The following is a 27,457-nucleotide window of genomic DNA, read 5'->3' as shown; positions in this document are numbered from 1 at the left end:
CATCCAACATTAATGTATTCGTTTTTGATGTTTGATGGTTTCGGTTGGATAATGTGTTATGTCTTATCGTTTGTAGCCCAAATAATTATAAAATTGCCTTTCAATACCATCATTGTCATGAAAATTATTTGGACAAGTATTGTGAAAATAATTGTATAAAGTTCGAGATTGCATGTTAAGTTACGTAAGCGTGTCATTGTTTGTGATATCATGTGGTGTTTGTCGTTGATGGAAAATGTTCGTTGTTGTTCTGCGGTTTGCATGTTGTGTCGACTATTATATTATTTGTTTGTGCGTTTCTCTGTGATGAATGTTCTTATGTGTGTTTGTGCTGTATTTTTGTCACGTAGTGTTGTCATTTTAGCGATATTTTCTAACATTGTCATAAAGCGGGAGGTTTGGCTAGCAATTAAACCAGGTTCAACCCACCATTTTTTCTTAAAATGTCCTGTACCAAGTCAGGAATATGGCAGTTGTTATCAAATAGTTCGTTTCTATGTATGTTGGCGTTTTTTTTTGTTGCACTTACGTGTTCCTCTTGTTGCTTTGTTTTCCTCTTATAGTTGATGTGTTTCCCTCGGTTTAAGTTTGTAACCCGGATTTGTTTTCCCTCAATCGATTTATGACTTTTGAACACCGGTATACTACTGTTGCCTTTATTTATACATGTAAACTAAGCAAAAGTTTCAAAGTCAATCGAACATGACTGAGGAGACGGGGGTGAATAATCCCATGAAAATGAGATGTGCAACTGCATACGACATATCATTGACCTACCGCTAGCGGTTCCTCATAAACCGACTAAATCACAAACTAATACATTGTTAACGCCACCGCCGCCGCCGACGTCAAGGCGAGACAAAAAATGAAACAGTAAATACAAGTATCAATAAATATTTCTGATAACAGATATCCCTCATCAGTATGATGTAAAATGTATCTTATCAATCTATTTTGATTTCATTAAAACAATCTTGAATGTAATACAAATCAAAAACCGTAATATGCTTGTATGATTCAAAAATTTCAAAGTTCACGCAACATTAATATTTACAACATAGGCTGCGAATTTAAGTATGAAAGAGAATGTTTACCATAAGAGATATAGATCAAACAACTCATGAGAATTGGATATAACTTGATACAAATTTGTTTATGTTACATAAATGGTAATAATAAACTCGCCAATGGCTCGTTTATTACTATATTAAAATTAAGAAAGACTCGAGTTGATAGCAAGCAACATCCAATGTGCACTCGTTTTGAAACCTATAATTAATGCTATCATATCAATGTATCGTCTTCATGTAATATTAATTAGCAAAGACACATTATAACGTTTATTAAAATCTGAGTTGATTCTTTGGACACTCGTACAAAACACTAACTTCTAGTACTTAGATACCCCATCGATGAATCCCTTTAAGTGTAATTTTGAGTGTTTTCTGTTTTGAGGGCCCGGTATCTTTGACAGATATTTCACTTCTCAAACTCCGTTTGGTCATCAGAAGAAGGTAATAGAACATCACAGAAATTATATTTACAATATATATTAGGAAAGAATTGTCGCCAAGCCCGTCATAGTCATATGTATTCTATAACATTTCCAAAACTTTCATTTATAGATATAGTTTAACTACGGTGAACTATTAATGAGAAATGACAAAGATTGTATTTTTTTGTTTTTCAGATATCATCATACCCATAGGAACGAGCTCCTAGAACGAGCATCTCAAATTGGGAAATCACTGTCTTACTCATTCATTCACGGTAGGAGGAAATCGAAATAAGAACGGTATTTTACTTACCTGAAATGTACAGTTACATACTGGCTCAGGGTAAACTTCCAAAAATTCAACGTTTGCATTTAGATAACCATCAATTACAGTAACATTCTTTTTTACACTCTCCTCTGTAGGCATCACTATAATATACATTCAATTGGGATTGGCATGCAACAATATAACTGTTTGTATGATTGTTCATGGTTATTTAGCAAATAAAAGCTTATCTTGGTAATACTGAAGATAAGTCTACTAAACATATCTGGTTTGAATTTAATACACCAGTTCTCAAAGAGGTGATTTCATAGAGTATGCAATGTAAAATTACTATATTTATTTTTTGAAATTTGAAATTTCTATATCATTAAATGCTTTAAGTACTACTAGAGCTGATATTAAATTACATCCTGCTATTACCGAAATAAGAAGTTATCCATTTCGGATGATTAATATACTTAGAGCACTTAGAGAACGTGCCATACACTGAAGAGTTCAATTTCAGAGTGATAATCTTTCATCCCTTCTTCAGTTTATTAATACAAAGCGCACTATTTGCGTATTACAGTTAAACAATATTGCAAAGGGATTGTATTAATAATAATTAAAGACTAAATAACACATTTAATTTCACCTGAAATACTTACACGCAAAGTTATTTCCATTGATTGTGAGGTTTTTTGAGTGTTTAGAAAATCCATGAAAGCAAGTATACAAGCTATCTCCATCTTCTAATCCAAACTTCTTTATTCTTAAATATGAAGCATCCACACCCCACAACTCCTCATATTTGGTTTTATCATTTGACACTCGTCCTAATGTCAGAAGTGAATTGGTTTTCCCACCAGTCCACTGTGTTCCCTCTGGACAACAGTCTTTAATGTTGCACTTAAGAATGACATCCTCGTTGAACAAAAGCGGCTCCAATGGTTCCCAGGAAACTGAAATATATTTATACAATTTGGTAATAGTAACGTTTCTTGCTCACATTCTATATAAATCAGTAACAAGAAATACGACGAGCGCTCTACAAAAAAAAGAACATAATTGTATTAAACACTATCGTATATTGACTTGTCTTTCTGCAAATAAAATACATTTTTAAAACTAAGGGTTTTTGCCTGAAAAATTTAAAACGTATCAACATTTGTTCAAGTAAGATTTATAAGCTTTTCATCGCATCCCAATTTTGTTACGACCGAATTATGTTTAACTAATTTAAAAATCTGGGCACAGTTTAATTACAGATATACGCCCATAGGAAAATAGTTCTTTCACTTTACTCCGTTAGATATGTTTGTCGCTCATGTAAGGTCTAAAAACATTCCATTAAGGGTTCACACAATAAATATAACAAGCAATTTCAAATAAAATTGAAGGGGCCTTATAATTTTTCAATATGTTTCCTAGCACCATTTACAATGGGAAATAACTTTGTTGAATCACACTTAATTACTATATAAAACTTTAACTTTGTCTTGAAGTTTAAAAAAAAATGTTAAAGCATAACACTCGACCTGTCATTTGTGTTAACTTCAAATGATTTTATTGAAGGTTTCCCATGTTTTTTTTGGTGGTAACATACGTATTTTCTGCTTAATCAAGAGGCATACAAATGGGAAAAATGTCAATTTCAATATACATTTGTGTCGGTAAATCATTCAAGGTCTGTAACAACGTTTTCCAAAATCGGATTTTGGTCAATACTTAATTGTTTAAATGGGAACAAGTTTTGTGACATATGGACTTTTAACATAATTAAGACTCTTTACTAAGGGTACACGTATCTAAATAAAGTGAAATCTGAAATAAAGCCCATTAAAGCTTGCATGAGTCGGTATATTAAGTTGATTTTATTGTTTATTTTTATTATGTACAATTTTCGTTACCAGTTTGATAATGGATCCAAAATGTTTGATTTACAGATTATCCAACAAGTAAACTTTATTAAACATAAACTGACATCAATGAACTAAAATATTGTGCAACCGCTCTTTGCGTTCTATATAGTCCAAATTATTATGACGTCTTGGAAGGCTATTTTTTTTTTTGTGACGCCTTCCTGCGACGTCATATACTGAAGCTAATTTTTCGTCTGAGAGAGAATTTTGGGCGGAACTTTGAGACCCAATTTTGCTATGAAATCTTCATTGACGGCTAGAAATTTGTGCATATATACAAAGTCTTACCTTTTGTGTGCTTGTTGGTGCAAAATATTTCCAGAAATATCCAAAAGTAATGATAAAATAAGTTACGATTCCATTTGAGGTGTGCTATGTTTACAACTGGTACAAATTTGTTCAATTACAAATGTATCCTTGGTCAGGAACAAACTTGTCCTAATGGTACAATTCGGTACCTTACAAGCTATACGACTTGTCTAATACGGTACAATTTATATTTGACAAGCAACGACTAATACAAGTCTTAAAGAACAGGCACTAACCTTTTCCTTTGCTGCAATACAGAGCAATTTCATATTAGAAACTATACAAACTCTAATAATCATGTAATGTTCATATCGTGACCATCATTTTCGTAGACTTAAGACGAATGACAATGAACCACTACTATGGGGTGTTTCACGACCTTGACTACCCATGAGGGTCTCTAACGATCGGATACTGAACCAGAATTATCGTCTGATTATATACGGTTCTTAGGGCCTTACCATTATTGCAGAAGGGATGTTGACTTTTGTTCCTCATTGTTTATCTTAAAATTTACCTTCGAACATCCCTTTACATTTGACCTGACTTACAATTAACCCGCCGAATATTATTTCTATGTTTTTATCTAAGTATAACCAAAACGTTATATAAGGTTGCTATCAATCGGTTACTAGTCTAAACTGTCTAAACTTAAATTCAGTAAACATCACATTAATAAAGCATCTATCCCCGATAAAAGAATGTGTCAGAAGATGATTGATAAATTTGATATATATTCAAGTTGCAGCTGCAAAGGTAGCGGCCATATTTCTCAAACTTGAGCGGGGTTTCGTTTGCCGAGTTGTGTAAGTATTGCATCTACTATATCACTAGCTTATCAACATTGATGTTGTAATTCTAACCTTGCACATAGAAGGTGCGTTCAAATCCAATCCAAATAACCTAATTTCATATTACCGACTTTTGACTCCGGAGAAATTTTTTTTTTTCAACAGGGTCCCTACTCTGTAGTGGGACAATCTGGTACTTGTTCAAGTAAGAGTTAGTTAAAGAAGTAAAATCAAGCTTAGAAAACGGTGCAATTTAGGAGAAAAAATTACTTTTTTAATTTTTCTTTTCACGACAAAATTTTCGGAAATCAGTTTATTTTGTCCCAACATTGCACCGATTGTAAGCTTATTTTACTTCTTTTGGTTGCTCTTACTTGACCGAGTACCAGAACGTCCTACCACAGATAATGTAACCTGTCGAATAAATATATACAATGAACTCAAAAGTCGGTAATATGAAAATAATCTATTGACTAGGATTTCCAGCTTTCCTGCCCAAGGTCGGTGGTTCTTTCCTGGCACACCGGCTTCTTGCATTAATAAAAACTGGCCACTACGATATAGCCAATAGTGCTAAAAATGGTGTAACTGTTCAACAGCAAAATCAATCAATCAATCTTAAACTTGTGATATCACCACTACGCCTATGTGTCTATTCGACATCGGAATAAATAAACACAACTCCTCGCATATTCCATAAGTCGAACAAAAAATACCTTCGCCGAGTTTTCATGGAGAGAGAATCTATTCCGATAGATACAGGTAAAGTTGTACCTTCGAACATAAAACGTTAAACGTAGGAATTTAAGTCGCAATTCCGAAGTCGTGTCAGTTCTAACTTTGAAAGAACGATACAACACTGAAAAATGTCTGAACACATTGTTTGTGACTCTATATACGACTATTTAATTAGTGCATGAATCAAACAGACCTTACACGGACTGAGTTGAGACGACCTTGAAATTCTAAATATAGAATTGTGTTGCTGTTTGTTATAGGTAATGTTTTTGTTTTGTTTATTTAGAGATTATTTTTTTTCTTATGTATAAACAGAATTTGGAATAATTACAATATCATCTATGAACTACTTTCTAAAACACGTCGCATTGTTACTGATGTTGGCTATATTCGTAAACATGTCAAAATTGTGTTGATTTCATATAGTTCTATTATTATTATTATCTAAGTAATCTATTTCGATCATTACAGCAGAATAATTTTTCTTGAGAGGATGAAAGAGCTGAGATTTCATATTGAGTGAAAAAAAGGCACTCTTCTCATCTTTTTTTGTCCACAACTGAAGATTTTTTTTCTAGAAATGCATGCATTCTAAAGAAGTAAACTGAAAAAAAATATTGAAAAATAAATATTCACTATTCTGTTGCCGATGAAAAAAAACAATGTCTTGAATCATTGAATTTAAAAAAGACTAGAACAATTATCATATAATTATAGCAAATTGTACCGACACTCGTGTTCTTTGAATATTTTATTAGCGGATCTTTTATTTGACCCTTTCTTCGTACTTTTAACTTTGGTAAAATTTCTCAAACGTGTGTTTGACGATTTTTGTGAAAATGCAGCAAAATATAAGAATGGCTCAGTAGGAATAATATTTTGATTCTTTCATTTGAATTGTACAGGAAAATTTCTTAAGTAGGTGAAATCATGTGTAACCGGTTTTGTATTTATGTTCATCATTAATACATTTTTAATAAGGTCAATTTTGTATGCTAAAATAGCTCTTATTACAAGTGAGAGGTTTAGCTAGCTATAAAACCAGGTTCAATCCACCATTTTCTACATAAGAAAATGTCTGTATCAAGTCAGGAATATGACAGTTGTTATTCATTCGTTTGATGTGTTTGAGCTTTTGATTTTGCCATTTGATTAGGGACTTTCCGTTTTACAGTTAAGTCTGCCTCATATCTTGACTTACATCTAGAAATTGACAATGAGAGTCGGTTGAAAACAAAACTTTACGACAAAAGAGATGATTTCAGCTTCCCAATCATGACCTTTCCATTTTGAGTTCCAAATGGTGAAGTTGAAAACATCACTTCGTAAATTTTACGGACGCCATCACGAGTTGGTTGACCGTTATGGAATATCCGTTTCAAAGATAATATCGGATATGTTCCTTATGTCGTAACTATAATCCCGTTCCCTTTTCACGAATGTGACCTACCGAATTAGACTATTTACCGGCTTTGTATTAACATGAGCAAACGACGGGTGCCAGATGTGGAGCAGGATCTGCTTACCCTTCCGGAGCACCTGAGATCACCCCCAGTTTTTGGTGGGGTTCGTGTTGCTGTTGTTCCCCTATTTGTGACATTTTTACCTACTGTGTTTGTTTTGTTCACACATCGTTGTCAATATAATGGAATTTGATGCGACTGTCATACAAGTGAAAGTTTTAGCTAGCTTTAAAACCAGGTTTAATCCACCATTTTCTACATAAAAAATGCATGTACCAAGTCAGGAATATGACAGTTGTTATCCATTCGTTTGATGTTTTTTTGCGCTTTTGATTTTGCCATTTGATTAGGGACTTTCCTTTTTGAATTTTCCCCGGAGTTCGGTATTTTTGTGATTTTACTTTTTATTCTATCACGTTTTCTTAAAAGACTACCCAAAAATGCCAACCTATTCATTCTATACTGTTTTATCAATATAACAAGCGAACATTAGATAAAATATGAATGTGCTTTATCTTTAGCTTCTTTCAGCCTGTGCAATTTCAGGGGAAATAATCTCAACAATAAACCGTTCGTGCAACGGTTACTTGCAACGGTTGGTTGAAAGCATAATTGAGTATACACAATATCGTTTGCTATGAATAGAAAAAATATCCACATGAAATTATTACAAAGTTGTAGATTAAAATTATCCAAATACTTTTGACATGTTTGATAATGATTCATAAAACATACGTTGACATTAAGGGCATCAATAAATTATTTTCAAACGTTTGATGACGGCTCCCAGTTCGTAATACGGTTGGTACGGTAGCAAATTGGGAAACCTCTACTATACGTTATGGAAACATGACTATCAGAATGGTAGCTGTGACGAAGAAAAGTATACTTTTTGTGATCGTCAATGTAAAAGAGTTGCATTTATAGTTCATTTAAAAATGAAAAAAGTTTACTTGAACTTCATGCTGTGCTTATTTAGTACGAAAATACAGATTTTTATAGAGGTAGGTTGACCTATCGTCAAATTATTGCACAACTGTGATTTGTGGGTGACAATGGAGAATGACATGCGACAGATTACTGAAAGAGGGCTTGCGTCGTTCACTTTATGGAAAACAATAATTGAAAATTACATATATAGTTGGAATTAGTTTTCTCCAGCGGTATCAGGATATAATTTTTGTTTTAAAAATGACAGTGAAATCAGTTTGGTTGGTGTAAGACGATTTGGTAAACTGGCGTGTATATATACATACGCATTTACATTATTTTCAAAATTTCATGTTTATCTTCATTTTTTTCATTTGTATTGTATGTTTACACTTGTCCGTCCGTCGCGAACGTCCACAAAATTGGTTTCCGTTCTATAACTTTAGTTTGCCTCAAGCAAATGTTATGAAACTTATACACAATGCTTATTACCATAAAACACAAATCAAGTTTGAAATTGGGTGGCGTCACTTTTAACGTTCTTGAGTTATGCCCCTTTATAAATGGAAAAATTGCTAAATAATGTTTATAATCACAAAACAGTCTTAACTACGTCAATCCTGCACCTGTATGTGTTGTATGTGAAGTTGACTCATGTATAATCTGTGGCCCATAGACACATTCTCCATTTATTTGACATTGCGGAAATTACAGTGAGTCATTCGCCTTTTGAGCTCATAGTCTGTTATCTTTTACAAAAATTTTCTCCTCTGTAATCACTTGGCGAATTGCATCACAACATGGCCCCATCAATTCTTAAAAGTATTTGGGTTTTAAAAAATTGTGAATCCGCCGGCCAACCAACATGGCCACCATTGCTTAAAATAGAACATGGGTAAAATAAAAGTACTGTCAAATATCTTGATACCGTAAAAGATTTAAACAATCTGGTCGTTCAATTAAATCAGAATGTCGATATCTACCAAATGGCCATTTTAATCAAAATTGTCAGATGACCACCTTATTACCGTTTCCTTTAAGTTACAACTGTAATCATTTTATTTGGCATTTTTGACTGTAATTGTCTAAAAAGATGAATAGAAATATAGAACCTTTTTAAGCAAAGATTATCAACAAGACATGACATAAAAGGCAGTCAACATGACCTATATCACTAGGATAATAACTCTTGATAGAAGTTATTGTCCTGAAATGTCGAGTTTACCATGGTATTTTTAGCTCTTTTTTGCAATTATCTAAAAAACAATTATAGATAGAGAGAAACTTCTAAATCAGTAAAACAAGATCGACGATTATGTCACCATGACCGAAGTCGTTAGACAACTCCTTACGGAGTTATAGTCCTGAAATCAATTTTTATACGTTTTATGCTATCATCCTTTACACTACAATAGATACATGAACATGAAGAGAGAAACTTGAAAAGGCAAAAATGATCAACAAGATATACAAATAAATCAAATGGCCGAATATCGTTAGTCGACACTTTGTTTCGATCTATAACTGCTCTTTAATGACGATCTTATCTATCTTTTCGGGATTTGTTGATGGAGCCTATAGTAAATAGAAATAAAATGTAAACAGCAAAAATTTTCAGCAAAACAAGTTCCGCAAATAAGTCAAATGAACGAAATCATCAGTCGACTACTTACAAGAGTTATTTCCCTTAAATGACGATTTTTACCAATTTTCTTTTTTTCCTATTATCTTGAAATCTGTTATAAGTAGGGAGAGATTTTAAACAGCAAAAATGGTAAGCTTGAAATGATCCAGAAATAAGTTACATGGCCAAAATACTAGAAGTCAATCGAATTCTTTTAAAAGTTATTGCCCTTTAATGAAGATGTTTACCAATGTTTTGCTTTGTTGTGAAAACTACAGTAATAATATGATGCGGGCGTTACCTGTGAAAAGGGACGAAGTCTGTATACATTAGTTTTTTTTAATTCAAGCAGATTTTAACTTCAGAATCTGTTTAAAAAAGAAACGGAAATACGGAAACGTTTCCGACGTTGGTCCTGTTGTTAGGAAATTTTGTTGTGACGTCATTTTCAATGTAAACAAAGAATTTTTTTCAAACGCTATCATCAGGTAACGTTTTTTTTTTTTTCAAATCAAAGAATAATTTAAATGAAATTGTTATTGTGCTTCTTCCTATATTTTACTAGACTGATAAATATATATGTTACTCAAAGTCTCGTGACAAACGTGACCGGAAGAAAGAAAGAGATTCGCAGATGCGGGAAACTAAAAAAAAGTCTGAAAAAAAGTTAACGATTTTGAGTTCATTAGAAGATTGATTTTTTTTTTCTTTTTTTTTTTAACAAGGAAAAATACACAACAAAGCAGGTTCAACAAATAAGTTCAATGGTTTAAATCGTCAATTGCCTTCCTACAGCTGTTGATACCTTTAAATCAAATTTTTAACTCATGTTTACCATCATCTTGAAACCTAATATGTGGCAGGTGTTACCGTATAATACATTATTTTTTTAATTCAAGCATACTTTAACTCCAGAATCTGTTGAAATAGAAACGGAAATACGGAAACGTTTCCGAGATGTTCGTCCTGTTGTTAGGGATTTAGGGTCATTTTCAATGTAAACAAAGAAACGCTATAATTTCTTTAGTATGTAGTATGTTGATTTTTATATTGATTTTTACTCTTGTTGATTTGCTTACCGAACTTTGAATTATTTAGTGAAAGGACATCATCTATATAGCGGAAAGTGAAGTTAAAGGACAATGCTAGCTTCTTTTCATTATTTCTAAGAAGCTCTGTATGAAGTCAGCCTCATATGAATAAAGAAACAAGGCGACAAGAAGCGGAGCACAGTTGGTTCCAATGGAACATCGTATCAACTGGGAGATATATACTACATATCCAGGCGCTATATATAAATAATATAGAAAATAAAAAGCTATTTTACGTGTTGTTGTTTTTTCTGCAGATTGCATTATTTTCATTTAATCTTAAATATAACTAAAATGTTCAAATTTGAACAGTTTTAGGGAAATTTCATTAGAAAACTCCTTACCGGAAACAAATCGCTCGTTTTCAGCGACTTATTATCATGGCAGCAATGGATGGAGACTTAAGGAGACTTTTTGAATTTTAGAATGTATGAGCAGTAAACTGATTTACTGATTTAATTACAATGTTTGTCATTGACAAATTTTTGAAAAATTTACCAAAAAATGTGCCTCGTATTTTTACAGAAATCAAAAAAATATTCCTGCAATTACGAGACAGCTTCTTTAATAATAAGAATACCCTTAAAAAAGTAAACATTTGATATGAATGTGATCATCGATCGTCGATACATAACTTCCTAAGATGCAAAAGAGTACATTCGATAACTAGAGGCTCTCAAGAGCCTGTATCGCTCACCTGTATTTACTGATGCTTTGGAAATCATGTAAAATAAGGTTGAAATCATAATTAATAGTATTAGATATTAGATATTATAATGATATCTAAGATAATAACAAAAAACTAAAATTTCTGTAAAATTACTAACTCAGGGGCAGCAACCCAACAACAGGTTGTCGGATTTGTCTGAAAATTTCAGGGCAGATAAATCTAGATCTGATGAACATTTTTGCCACCTGTCAGATTTGCTCTAAATGCTTTAGTTTCAGAGATATAAACCAAAAACTGCATTTTACCCCTATGTTCTATTTTTAACCAAGTCGGCCATGGTGGTTGGAAGGCTGGATCATCGGACAAATTTTTTAAACAAGATACCCTAATAATGATTATGGCCAAGTATGATTAAATTTGTCTCAGTAGTTTCAGAGAAGAAGATTTTTGTAAAAGATTACAAAAATTTACGAAAAATTGTTAAAAATTGACTATAAAGGGCAATAACTCCTAAAGGGGTCGACTGACAATTTTGGTCATGACTTATTTGTAGATCTTACTTTGCTGAACATTATTGCTGTTTACTGTTTATCTCTATCTATTATAATATTCAAGATAATAACCAAAAACTGCAAAATTTCCTTAAAATCACCAATTCAGGGGCAGCAACCCAACAACAGGTTGTCAGATTTGTCTGAAAATTTCAGGGCAGATAGATCTTGACCTAATAATCAGTTTTACCCTCAGATTTACTCTAAATGGTTTGGTTTCAGAGATATAAGCCAAAATCTACATTTTACCCCTATGTTCTATTTTTAGCCATGGCCATCTTGGTTGGTTGGCGGGGTCATTTTTTAAACTAGACACCCTAATGATGATTGTGGCCAAGTTTGGTTAAAGATTTTTGTAAAAAGCTAACGACGACGGACGGACGGACGACGACGACGGACGACGGACGCCAAGTGATGAGAAAAGCTCACTTGGCCCTTCGGGCCAGGTGAGCTAAAAATACATCAATAAATCGATCTTTTTCTATATATGAAATTGATAAAGGAACGCTAAAAATTGTACCACGTTATCTGATAAGTTTTGCACACAGCACACAGCACCTAAGCTGTCGTCCCTCCTCAGGCTCTGCCTTACAACAATATCGATATTTCTTTACTAGAATTGAAAAGACGGCATATGGTGAATTAAGATATTAGGAAACAAAGTCCCTACTTGTACATTTTAATAGTCAAAACGAAAGCGACAGAAAAGCGCTGATATCATGTATATTGCTGTCTATCATCTCATGGTCAAAGTTGAGCCTTCCACACTGAGCAAAAGCTTGCACCTTACAAAATAGTCTAGACTGTGTTTTCTTTTCATTGAATATATTAAGGTTTTCACCAATTTCAACTAGATTGATGTTCGTTATCATAGTCAATATATCAGATAAATATAACATATCAACCCCGTTTAAATTCTATATACTATCTAAAATCACAACTCAGGGCGGTGTTAGGCTATTTATAGTTCATTTGGATAACAAAATGAATATGGTAAGACACTGCGTTTTTTCATCTCTCAGAAGTCTGCGTCTGATTTAAGGAAAACATGAATAGTATTGCACAACAAGCATGACTATTGTTTTCCACTTTATTTATAAAGCAATGCAGTTCATCACCTTTTTATTCAGGACGCTTATTTTTTTATGAAATTATTTTAAATATTCAATATAAAATAAAGGGATGTGATATGATTGTCAATGGGACAGCTATCCACAATAGACTAAATGACGTAGATGTTATCAACTATAGGTCACCGTACGACCTTAAACAATAATCAAAACCCATACGACATAGAAAGCAATAAAAGGAGATCATTTTTAAAAAGCTTTTTTAATTTGTTAATTAATACTTTAAAGTTCCAATACAAGGTATATTTCTGAAAATGTGATTAAATGAAAATGCCTAAAATGGACTTTAATTTTTTTTTCTAAATATATTCAATATCAATATTTATTAAACAAATAAATATAACACAATAATAATTTAGCAGATGTGTGCAAACACAAAATTGTTTGCGATTATTTGCCAATCAACCCAGGACTTGAGATAAAGGCCAAATACTCCGGTCATACAATTGATTGATTGATTGTTATGTTTAACGCCACTTTCAGCACTATTGACTGTGTCGTGGCGGTCAGTATTTATTGGTGGAGAAAACCGGTATGCTCGGAGAGAACTAACAATCTTCTGCAGGAAAACTTACAATCCTAGTCAATTAAGGTTGGAGATGAACGCACCTGTCGCGTACTGGATTCAAACTCACAACTTTACAGGCTAATGGAACAGTAGATAAACTACTTAGACCACTCGGCTATCAAGACTTTGTAAAGTATAAATATTATAGTTAGACTTAATTTATACTATACAAATTCTTGCTTGCATTTGCACAAAATTGTACTAATGTTGGAGCTGACATTTCCCTTGAATGGAATATGTTGTTATAATGGCACTCGAGCTAATAAAGCCCAACTGACCTTAGTAAGCTTCATTTGTAGATTTACTGCACCAGATTGTAATCAAAGATTTACATGGACAGACGATAATAAAGGACATAAAGGATTCATAACGCGCGATGGCAGTGAACTGAAATTGTTTTGGAACAATTTCGCAGTGGTGCACGTGATATTGACCATTTCAATACCTTCATTATGGTTATTTGAATGTTTATATCTTAAAGATGTGAGTTTATTTCCGTCTGTAAGTTTGTCTAACTTTATGGAGCGTATATATATCTTTTTGTTGGTCTAAAGGTTAATTTGACTTTTACGTGCCGTTGCATGAGTGGCTTATGTCATTTTGAAAAAGAAACAAAAACGAAAAATATTACGTAACTGACCCCATATATATTGTATTAGCTCACTAGCACACTATGTAACTAATAATATTTGGTCAACAGAAAAGTTAAATATCTTACAGTGATTAATTTATATATTTTGGTGGATTGCTATCCTATGTATATTTCCTGGTTAAACTATGTACATGTTATTCATTTTTTCAGAATATTTGTGAAAGAGCAGACATTGAATTCTTCTCTTTGAAGCCGTCAACTGATGTACAAAGGATAGCTGATATTCTTAGTAGATTACATCAACTATTGTGTGAAGATAAATGGAACTTTGTATAAATCTTCATTGGTTTACACATTTACTAAATTTTATCATCGGTATAAGGACATCAGTCGTAAATATAACTCAACATGCAGACATCTTATACGTTCGGGTATTTCACATCCAATCTTTTATGGTAATATTCTTTACAAAGCACAAAAATGTCAGTATTCACCTCAAAAGCTAACAAAACCTTTAAACAGACTTATTAAGAAGGGATATAGTTACGATACTGTTGTCAGGTCATTAAAAATTGCATATTTTGGCTTTAATATTGATGCACTTATAGGGTCTTTGCATCGGAATTAAACATATTTATTCTAACACCAGTTGTTGGCATGACACGGGTTATGTTCTTCTCATATATTTTATAAGGTATAATACTAAACCCCTAACAGGAGGGATTGTGCCTGATATTCATATGATGAAGACATAATCTTTCAATCAGTTTAATTGAGGTCTGGAGCTGGCATGTCAGTAACTGCTAGTAGTCTGTTGTTATTTATGTATTATTGTCATTTTGTTTATTTTCTTTTGTTTCCTATTCTGACATCTGACCCGGACTTCTCTTAAACTGAGTTTAACTGTGCGTACTGTTGTACGTTTGTTCTTTCTACATTGGCTAGAGGTATAGGGGGAGGGTTGAGATCTCAAAAAACATGTTTAACCCCGCCGCATTTTTGCGCCTGTTCCAAGTCAGGAGCCTCTGGCCTTTGTTAGTCTTGTATCATTCTTAGTTCTAGTTTCTTGTGTATAATTTGGAGTTTAGTATGACGTCCATTATCACTGAACTAGTATACATATTTGTTTAGGGGCTAGCTGAAGGACGCCTCCGGGTGCGGGAGTTTCTCGCTGCATTGAAGACCCATTGGTGGCCTTCGGCTGTTGTCTGCTCTATGGTCGGGTTGTTGTCTCTTTGACACATTCCCCATTTCCATTCTCAATTTTATACTATATGGAGCAGTTTGAATATCTATGATGATTTGAAAATGTGAAGTCTACATTGTCATGGAAGGGGGTCAAAAAACAATTGCTACCTAAAAATGCTACAAATTCTTTTCCAACATAATTCATTAAAGCATTTTTACGCATTTAAACATTCACTTAACTAATTATAATGCTGCAATAAGTATCTTAAATGAAAACCATATGTTGAAAATATTGATTACACTTTTCTTAGCCATGGTATTTGACCCCCCCCCCCCCCTCCTTTACCATGTTAAATTGAATCCCCTCCCCTAATAGGTCAATTTGTTTAACATTAGATAGCATTGACACTACTTTAACTTGTTATAGTGCTGCAATAAGTATCTTGAATGCAAAACATAAGTTGGAACTCTTTTTCTTAACCATGGAACTTAAAAAAGTTTGACCCTCCTACCACGGAAAAAGTGAACCCCCTCCCACTAAATCCTGTCGATACTTATAATTCTGGCATTATAGATATACCCATAAGTAGTATGATTGCCAATGAGACAACTATACACTAAAATATGAAGGACTTTGTCAATTTGAAAATAAGATGATGTGGTACGATAGACAACAATGAACAAGAAGACAACCTTCCACCAGAGACTTAATGATTTAGAAGTTAGCAACTACAGGTCACAGTACAGCCTTCAACAATGAAGAAAATCTATACCGCATATCAAGCTATAAAAGGCTTGGACATGAAAAATGTAAACCCATTCAAACGAGAAAACTAACGGCTTGATTTATGTACAAATCAATAAACAAATAAAATGCTCCGCAGGGCGCAGCTTGATACGACCGCAGAGGTCGAACCCTGAACAGTTGGGGCAAGTATGGACACAACATTCAAGCTTGATACAGCTTTGCTTTTGGATTGTGATTAAATATTTGACACAGCATAGGTTTCTGACACAGAATGAATGTGGTCTAAGAACTTAAAAAATTTTAATTGGACATTCACCTATTATGGTCCAATATCCAAAATCTAAATACATGGTTAGATTCAGCATATCAAAGAACCCCAAGAATTCAATCTTTGATGAAATCAAACAAAGTTTAATTTTGGACCCTTTTGACCTCAATGTGGACAAAGTTGATAACGGGGCCCAAAAATCAAAAATCTAAATACATGGTTAGATTCAGCATATCAAAGAACCCCATATATTCAATTTTTGTTGAAATCAAACAAAGTTTAATTTTGGACCCCGATTTGGACCAACTTGAAAACTGGGCCCATAATCAAAAATCTAAATACATGTTTAGATTCAGCATATCAAAGAACCCTAAGAATTCAATTTTTGTTAAAATCAAACTAAGTTTAATTTTGGACCCTTTGGACCTTAATGTATACCAATTTGAAAACGGAACCAAAAATTAGGAATCTAAATACACGGTTAGATTCGGCATATCAAAGAACCCCAATAATTCAATTTTTGATGAAATCAAACAAAGTTTAATTTTGGACCCTTTGGACCTCAATGTGGACCAATTTAAAAAGGGGCCCAAATTCCAAAAACTAAATACACGGTTAGATTCAGCATATTAAAGAACCCCAAGAATTCAAGAATAAAATCCCATTGAAATTGGTCAAGAAATAAGCAATTTATACGAAGTATCTTCTTTTGCACAATACTGTGCAATTAAATATTTCTTGCTATTGCGCAATACTGTACTATTGACAATTTCTTGCTATTGCGCAATATTGTGCTATTGGATATTTCTTTCTATTGTGCAATACTGTGCAATTGAAAATTTCTTGCTATTGCACAATACTTATTATATAATAATTTACACATCCTGTTTGGTGTGTATCTCCTACCATATCATTATTATTTGCTTTTAAATATAAATCAGAAATAACCAACTTAAAATGGAAAATTTTAAAAGAAAAAAAAAAGGAAAAAAAAACAAATCCCCCCCCCCCCCAATTTTTTGAACCCCCTTATGATTCATCACCCCCAAACTCAATCCCAGCCTTCCCTTTGTGGTATGGTACCTTGCAGTACAATTTCAGAGAGATCCATACACTTGTCAACACAAGTTATTGTCTGGAAACTAGAAAAATGTATTTTTTGCCCCTTTTTGGCCCCTAATTCCTAAAATAATGAGGCAATTACCCCCATCATCAATCCAAGCCTTCCCTTTGTGGTATGGTACCTTGCAGTACAATTTCAGAGAGATCCATACACTTGAACACAAGTTATTGTCTGGAAACTAGAAAAATGCTTATTTTTGGCCCCTTTTTGGCCCCCCAATTCCTAAACGTTTCGGCAATTACTCCCAAACTCAATTCCAGCTTTCCCTTTGTGATATGGAACCTTGTAGTACAATTTCAGAAAGATCCATACACTTACACACAAGTTATTGTCATGAAACTAGAAAAATGCTTGTTTTTTGCCCCTTTTTTGGCCCCTAATTCCTAAAATTTTGAAGCAATTACCCCCAAAATCAATCCCAGCATTCCTTTTGTGATATGGAACCTTGTGGTACAATGTCAGAGAGATCCATACACTAACACACAAGTTATGTCTGGAAATTACAAAAATGCTTATTTTTGGCCCCTTTTTGGCCCCTAATTCCTTTACTGTTGGTACCATAACCCCCAAAATCAATCCCAACCTTTCTTTTGTGGTATTGAACCTTGTGGTAAAATTTCATAGAGATCCATTCACTTAAACTAAAGTTAGAGTGCGAAAACCAATGTGTCTTCGGACGACGCCGGACGACGCCAGACGACGACGACGACGACGCCAACGTCATACCAATATACGACCACAAAAATTTTTTTGCGGTCGTATAAAAACAAATATGACATACATCAACAAACGACAACCATTTAAGCGCTTCAGGAGCATGATATTTATAACGTATTGTTTTCATTTTTACATCACATTAACTAGTTATAATACTGCAATCTTAAATGTAAAACATATGTTGTTTATAGCACATTTTCTTACCCATGGCATTTGGACCCCCTTCAATGGAAAATTGAACCTCCTCCTCTAATAGATCAAAATGTTAATTTATATTAACATTGACATCACTTTAACAATTATAATGCTGCAATCCGTATCTTGAATGAAATACATATGCTGGAAAAGATTTTATAACACCTTTTTCGATTGTAAATAGTTGAACTGGGTTGGGGTGTTATTTACACCCGCGTGATTAACCAATCAGGTTTCAATCAATTTAATTAGCAATCAAAGTCGGGCTTCAAAATCATAATGAAACTACCTATTCTATCTTCTCTTTAAATACAAATCAAAGTTTGGTGACTATGTTAAAAGCATCTATCCCATCGAATTTAAAATATAGGATACAACAGATACAGTTAGGTCTGCCTCATATCTTGACTTACATCTATAAATTGACAATGAGGGTCAGTTGAGAACAAAAACTTAACCACAAAAGAGATGATTTCAGCTTCCCAATTGTGAACTTTCCATTTCTATGTAGCAACATTCCAGCAGCGCCTGCATATGAAGTATATATCTCTCAGTTGATACGATATTCCAGGGCTTGCGTTTCCTATCATGATTTCCTTGACAGAGGGTTGCTGCTCACAAGGAAGCTATTAAACCAAGAGTCCCAAGTGGTGAAGTTGAAATCGTCCCTACGAAAAAATTACGGACGCCATTACGAGTTGGTTTATCGTTAAGGAATACCTGTTTCATAGGTGACGACGGATATGTTCTAATTATCGTTACCACAATCCCGTCCTCTTTCCCCCAATGTCACCTACCGAATTAGACTTATTGCCAGGTTTGTTCTTACATGAGCAACAAGACGGTTGCCACATGTGGAGCAGGATCCGCTTACCCTTCCGGGGCACCTGAGATCACTCCCGGTTTTTGTTGTGGTGTAGTTCGTATTGTTCAGTCATTAGTTTTCTATGTTGTGTTTTGTTTGTCTTTTGGTCCTTTTTTTTTGCCATGGCGTTGTTAGTTTATTTTCGACTTGTGAGTTTAAATGTCCGATCGTTATCTTTCACCTCTCTTTTGCAAAATCCTTGAATCAAAAGAAATACAAAATAGTTATCACCTGATCAAATTAAAATGTTAAGTACAGCAAATTGACCGTATATAAAGCGCATCATGCTTTTCTGTTTCTCTTTCGATACTCATATGCAGAAACACCTGGTCTCTTATCCTACCATTTATCAATCCAGAAGACCGCGCAATAACGTAGCTGCCACCTCAACAGTAATGTCTTAAGCTGAATAATATTTTCATTTTAATGTTTAACTGTACATTTGATACTGTTGAAACTTTTTTATTTTTTTATTTACGTATAATTTATTATTAAGACTCATAAATATTCATAAATATTCATATGCAAGCACAGTACGGTACCCTAATTGAATCTTCTTTTTAAAGGTTTTTTTTTTTTTTAGTTGAATTCATATCGATCAGCCGTCCTGTAACGATCTCAGTTAAGCTCGCTTTATTATTCTTTGTATAAACGTATTTTCATTGTCTAGGTAAGGGAGCTACCATTTTTATGGAGGGCTAGGATGAAATTTGAAAAAAAAGGCAGGACAGGAGTTTTGAGTAAACAAAAGGCAGGATGAGCAACTTGGCAAAAAAAAAGGCAGGATGACAATCTATGTAAAAAAAGTCAGGATGAACTAATAAAAAAAAAGACAGGACCATGGTAGCTCCCTAATCATTTAATTTATTTTAAATTTGGAGTGCCTTTTCTCTCTATTATGTTCATTTTGCTAGTCCGCTAATCGAGATTAAAAGGGGGTAACGTTGAGTTTTGAAAAAAAAATCGTATTCAACCCCACCTCGTGTCCATGTACTTGTCTCTCGTCAGGAACCTCGTCATTAGTTGTCCTATGAGTTTAATATTGAATGCAGAACTTCGATAGTTTCTGTTTAACTTATTCACATTTTTTTCGCAGTTTCTTTGATATATTACATTTTCCGTTTTCATTTGAATTTTTTGCTATTGGACGTTAAGCAAGCACAACCTATTTAGTCATATTAGAAAAAAGTCTATTGATATCGATGTTGTGTATTTTAAAAAAGTAAAAACAATATTACAAAGGAAGGGTTTCGATTCCGAATCTTTAAACCGGAGTTGTAGTGGAGTTTATCCATTTGTTGATAGCAACAACAAACAGGATGTAATTTAGAAGACTCACCTAAAAGATTAAATCAAAATTAAATTCACTAAGTAGAAAGCCACATGCGGGATGTTGACACAGTTTGACACGGGGTGGCTGCTCCGAAGCGAAGTGAAACGTAAGAAAAAGTATCAAATTTTCTTTTTTTTTAATAATTTTTATTTTTAGCACCAATTTATATAGTACACAGAAGGTACCTGTCCGTGTAACACTTATCAATTCAAAGTTTTAAAAAGTTTTCAAATTTTAGTTTTTTTGGAATTTTGATCAAAGTTTTAAAATATCAAAATTCCCAAATTTTTTAAAAAATTTGAAATTTTCACCAAATAATTAAAACTTTAAAATTCTAAAAATCATTTTAAAATTTGATAATTTAGATATTTGATCAAACTTTAAAAGTACTAAACTTAACGTGCAGTTTTGATTATTTCGCTTTTAGAAAGTTTTATTTTTTTTATTTTTTATTAAAATACAAAAATAGAAAAACGGGCGAAAAGAGACCATACGTATCATTATTGCGTTCGGGGTACATGTAAAGTGCGAAACGGAATAAAAGCGGAACGAAACGAACAAAACGAAAACTTTAAAGAAACGAAACAAAATGAAATGAACAGTAACTGTTACTTAAAAGTTAATGTATAAAATAAATCAAGAGGCAGACAGTTGTAAGCGGTGAAAAATTGAATAACAAAATGACCCATAATCTATTTCCAACAAGCAGAAGCAGACGTCCCTAGCTAAATGCTCTATTTTCTCAAACACTCTTCCTCAGTTTTCCGTGTCGCAGATTTTGAGACTTCAGATACAAGTTTCAAGATAAAATATACTATTCGGCGACCTTTTTCCGTATACTTTATAGGTTTCAGACCACCAATTAAATATCCCTATCTGTTCAACCAAATTTTGCAATTTTCACAGCTTTCTAATTATTTTACCTTAAGTTTAACTTCATAGAAACCATGTATATCCTGAATTGTACATGTATCAGCTTTCTGCATGCCAATTTTCAACATACCGTTAAAGCCGTCTAAGAAAAAAAACTGACCTTCAAAAAGAGGTACTTCAAAAATAACCCCTGGTTTTCTAGAAATCTTAAATTAGTATACTATGGAGCGCATTAATCCTCAATTTTTAATGCAAACTCATAGACAAGTAAATTTTGGCTCAAAATGGTCTAAATATATTTCTCTTTCACCAAAAGTTTCATTTCTGCAAATTTGTTGGTTAGTTTAAGTAAACAAGGACATCAAAAGCACTATTTTGTGTCAGAGTAGGGCTACTTTTACATACGTTCTAAATTGGAGGGAGTAATGGGTGGTCTGCCACCTTTATATAGAAATTAATTCATATCATAGAATAACAACCAAATTGGTTTTTAAGTTAACTGTTTCGTTTGAATTGCAATGTGTCGCACCGAGTTTCACATCTAAAGGGGCGAGTTATTCATTTAAATGAGGATATTTCAGCCTTTAGCATACCTACGTGTCTGGATTAGACAATAACCAAAGTTTTTTAAAAATCTAGTGGAACAAATATTTCAATTTTGAAGTGACAAAGTTCTGCTCTGATATTACAAATATATGATATCAAATAACGGGTTAGCATACAGACATCGTTTTCTTGTTTCATGGTCAGCAAGAATAAATACACATCTTTCTTTATTTACATGTACCTAATCCTTTACCTATTTTCAATATTTAGTACAGTCTTAGTACAATAATATAAAATTCGGAGAAAAATTAGGTCATATGGTTCCAGCTCGAGTGCGCCAGTACCATCGCAAGGACGAATCTGAAATTCTACCAACAAAACGTTTGGGAAAGGAAATTAAGGAGTTGGAAGATACATAAAATGAGAGTTTTAAGATTTTTACTTGTACAACTCATCCTAGCAATAATTCAATGTAAAAATAACAAAATGTATAAAAAACGTATTTAATTTCATTCAATGAATACTGATAAAAAAAATCTGTATGAATAAAATCAAAATGATAAATAAATAACACATGAATCCTACATACTTACATGTGCATATGCATGTATATCAGTGTAGCAGTCTTGAATAGGCAATTGTCAACTACAAAATTTCACTATCAAAAGATTTGGCCTAGTACTTTTATTATTATTGCTTATGAATATCATGTTGTTAGAACAGTGTTTTGAGAAAAAAATGAATTATACATGTTATCCGGTGTTTTAAAGTTGTTTAAATTTACTTTATGCGTAGTGCATTTTTACGATTATGGAGAAAAAAATATAACTCCCTTTCAATGCATTTTTATACCGTTTCTCTTATGATCGTGGCCTGTTATGTATACATTAGCATGTTTCTTGCATGAAGAGATATTTCTTGTATCACACTGCACGGAGTGTGATACGAAATGTGATACGAAAAACTTAATTTGATTATAAGAAAAATACCCAAATATGATAAATGACAGAAACTGAGAGGAAAAACGGAGATATGTAAAAAGAAGATGTGGTGATGTGGTATGATTGCCAATGACACAACTCTATACAATAGACCAAATGACACAAAAATAAACAACTAAAGGTCACCGTACGGCCTTCAACAATGAGCAAAGCCCATACCGCATAGTCAGCTATAAATTCATTTTTCAGAATTTATTTTCACATTGAAATTCCTTCAAGGCTTGTAATACTGGACACGAACTATTTTAATAAGAAATAAAATCTTACTATATGATGAGATAAATAAAATTTGCATATGTAAGATGTCTATTAATAATGTTCAACTCTATCAGGAGTTTCAAGAAATTTAAGGGAAAAAAACGAGTAAAGACTATGCAAAAACAGTCTAACTTTCGAAGCCTACTTCGATATTCTATATGACAAAAAAAGTGCTTCTTTTGTAGATTTAGAACATTGAACACAACATTTCCTATTGAAATTGATATACGGCAAAATAATCAAAGAGAATGTTCGGCAATATACAAAAGTAGACAAATGTTGTTAAAACAGGGGTTTGGTCCCCAAGGACGCCACATTTGAATTCGATAGAACTGTATTTTTTTTAACGTTTTAAAATGAAATAATATGAAGGAAATATTTCTCGACTTCGTGAAGATTTCTCAATTGGCTTCAATTATTACAAATAAAACGAAAAGTTTATTTAACATTTGTGCAAAAACAATATATGTAATAAAGAATTGAATTGAATTATTATTTTTTCAAGGAAACCATTTTTGTTTGTTTGTCAAGTTTACTTGTAGGTGTTTAATACCATGACTAATCACTCTTAATTATTAAAGATCAAACAACCAAATTAACATGATAATTGGTATTGAATATGATCATAGGTCATGCATTACATATCCCAAATAACGGAGCGTGCCGATAAAAAGCTTAAATAACTTCTCAAATATTGAATTGATTTTACCAAAACAAAAATTATAAGATCAAAAATTAAATTATCTTTCGAATGCATACTCTCAACGCTCACTAAAACATCTATTACATGTCCTGAGTGCACTCAGGAGGTCCTGAGCGGTTTTTAGACGTATCGATCAACAGATACAACAACTAGACTTGCATTACTTTTGTTGCAACCAGTGAAATGTAACAGTAGTAACACGTGGCTTACTTCGTAAAGAAATGTTAAAGAACGGCAATTTGGTGGCCATATTTTCTCCTCATTCAAAGCAAATGAAGTACCTTGTAGAATCAAATAAATATGGTCAAATTTGTCCTAGTACTTTCAAACAACAAGTCGAAAATATGACTTTCAAAAGGGTTTGTATGGTAATAAATGATCCAATTTCGTCATCTTTGTCACTCAATCATAATAATGAAAATAAAACTGTGATTTTATGTAAGGTTTCAATGGGAACTATGATTTTTTTTTATCTGAGTTTTGTGGTAATAAGTATTGTGTATAAGTTTCATATTATTTGGTTGAGACAAACTTAAGTTAGAGAACGGAAATGAAAAATTCAGCAATTTTTCCATTTGTAAAGGGGCATAACTCTAGAACAGTAAACGTGACACCACCAATATTCAAACTTGGTCTGTATTTTGTGGTAATAAGCATTGTGTACAAGTTTCATAATATTTGGTTCAGGCTAACTTAAGTTAGAGAATGGGAACACATTCAGCAATTTTTCCATTTGTAAAGGGGCATAACTCTAGAACGGTTAAAGTGACGTCACCAAAATTCAAACTTGATCTGTGTTTTCTGGTAATAAGCATTTTGTATAAGTTTCATAACATTTGGTTGAGGCAAACTAAAGTGAGAGAACGGAAACCAACTTTAAGACGTACGGACGTACGTAAGGACGGACAAGGGTAAAATTGAAGAAAACACCAACACCAAGGAGTTTTATAGTAGTTTGTTAGTACTAAAATCCTTGTTAACACCAAATACCCTCATGTTCTTACTTGAAGTTTGACTGTCAACAAAGTTGCTTCCTCTTCCTACGAGGCAAGACCATCCTAAGAAGACAAATATCGTCTGATACTGCAAGACGTGCACTAATACTTTCTGAAATAACAAAGAAAAATGATGTGCTACTAAGTAACTTAATTGGGCTCCAAACATCGTTTAAATGAAAGTTTAATATTTTTCTGTCATTTGTAGGAGAAAGCTTTCGTATATGCAATGTTATTGATTTAAGATCCTTTCGATTGTGAAAATTTTGAGATCTGTCATTTCACAGTTATACTTCGACTTTATTTTATCCAAAGTATTTCTCATTATGACTAAAGTTGGCTAAATTGGAGCTATTCAAAACATTTTACACAATATTTTGATACTTAAATTTAAGTAAAGTTTACAACTGATGATTTTTAAGTTGTTGTTCTAAATCTAGACGTATGTGGTTCACATTGCCAAAATATAACCTATTTTTAGAGTGTCTGGTGCAAATTCTTAGACTAGTTTTTTACTTAATGCATATCTTACAACTTGTGAATGACATCTGATTCATAATTAACATTTCAAGTTTGTTCTGTTTTAGTTACAAGTGACAATACTGGGCAAACGAATGGGATAACATGCATATAAATGTTAATAAACATCATTAGTACTCTATAAGCTCAACGATGTTGTGGTAAAATCTCAGATAGACATTGGCTGTTGAGGTAAATATAAAAAGGAGCTGTGGTATACCAACAGCCGATGTTATCATTTTATTTTACTTTTATTGTTATTCTCATAAGTTGTAATTACACATTCACTTAAATTTTGATATGTTTGTCATCTTAAACCGCTTACATGTATGTATATCCGATAGTTTATCTTTATATGTAGAAACTATTAAATAATTGTTAATACTTAGAAGACTAAAATATCTATATATTGAATAAACAGAGTTAATTGTAAAGTTGGAGATAAAAAATATAGTGGTAATAGTTAAAAAGATTATAATATCTGCACCAGAAACAAGAACACTTTTATTTAATAAGACTCCAAAATTCAAACTACAAACTTATTAAAGATCTTCATATTCATCAATTAGAGACGTCCTTGACTTAACAGTTAACGGTCATATATGCTTTTGTAAGGCGATTGGACATGATTCAAATTGGATTATCTCCCATGTACCGAGGAAAATCTCACAATCATTATTGATGTCATCCATTATAGGTAAGATATTTTTGAAGTAAACTTATTTTTTTATGGACATCTCTATTGCAACTGTTTACTTTCTAGTCATTTCCTAACTAATCGTTTTATTTAATAATTGAAAGTTTCTATTTGTAAGTTTATTTGGATGTGATACATGTAGCAAGAAATAAAGAACATTTTGTATGAAGCTTAAATTTATACTAAAAATGTGCACACAATCAACGCTTTTACAATCCTATAAAACTATAATTTAAAGCAATCAATTCTTATAATTACTTATATTTATCTTTTAGTGTTTTTTTCCTCATGTGATGTTGTCATTGGAAGCATGTACAGTCATGAATGTTGCATTTCATTGGGAAATAAAATATCATTTTAAAATGCCTCTGAATTGTATTCGTGTATTTACACTCAGTGCTCAAAGTCTCCTTATAAATTCAGGTAACATCTAGTTTTAGATATGTTCACTATGGTCATGTCCTTACAGGAGACCTCAACATCGTCGAAGACCGTGAGGTCATAACTTTTCTTAAGAAAGGACCGAAATATCGTCCTCCATCTAAAATAGATTGGAAACAGTGTCGTCAGACCATTAAAGACTGTCTACTGTAAAAATTGGTGTAAACGTGAAAAATCTGATAAAAATCTCTAGACAGTTATTTGAATAAAATTATGAATACTGTTAATATTCGTATATCTCATTTTGAAAACAATTCTGAAATTAGTAATAGGGTCCATGATATTTCCATTTCTAGAATAAAAAATAAACTCCAAGTACTCGCAAAGCGGTTTGTGTTCGTACCGGAAGACAAAGCAGCAAATAATGTAGTGGTGGTGTGACGCATATACTAAACGGAAGTTCTCCAAAACGAAATTACAAATTCATCTACATTCAGGTCCGTACGCTCCACAGAGAGTCAAATTGTAAACAAGCATATCACTGCCACTACCCAGCTTAAAGCCTCTTCCGAACATTTGAAAGTCCCTACTATGTACTGCTTACCTAAATTGCACAAAAAAACATTTAGATTCCGTTTCATCTTCGCATCTAGTAAGTGATCTACTACCAATATATCAGTGCTTCTAACTACCTCCCTTCCTACTATCAAAGAACTTGTTACTAACTTTAGTAATAAAGCTTATGAAAATAATGGTATTAATTATTTTTGGAGTGTTAAAAATTCTTTAGAGGCTTTAGATAAAATACATGCTTTTGATGGTCCTTTTAATTCTGTTGACAGTTACGATTTTTCTACTCTCTATACAACACTTCCACACAAGAAAAAGTTTTCATATTTAATTAAATG

The 27,457-nt window shown here is 32.8% G+C and overlaps 1 long non-coding RNA gene across 1 annotated transcript in view; it reads right to left on the bottom strand.

The window, feature by feature from the left end:
- LOC127706267 (uncharacterized) overlaps positions 1–25,050 on the bottom strand; it is a 67,600-nt gene extending 42,550 nt beyond the window's left edge. Inside the window, exons 1-3 of the long non-coding RNA XR_007984347.1 lie at positions 24,962–25,050; positions 2,429–2,722; positions 1,809–1,924 (exon numbers count right to left, since the gene is read on the bottom strand). This is a non-coding gene — a long non-coding RNA (uncharacterized LOC127706267). The remainder of the gene's footprint in view (positions 1–1,808; positions 1,925–2,428; positions 2,723–24,961) is intronic.
- Positions 25,051–27,457: the final 2,407 nt, after the last annotated feature.

This window comes from Mytilus californianus, unplaced genomic scaffold (assembly GCF_021869535.1).
Source record: "Mytilus californianus isolate M0D057914Y unplaced genomic scaffold, xbMytCali1.0.p SCAF_6, whole genome shotgun sequence".
NCBI lineage: Eukaryota > Metazoa > Mollusca > Bivalvia > Mytilida > Mytilidae > Mytilus > Mytilus californianus.
This window is presented reverse-complemented; position numbering and strand designations above follow the sequence as displayed.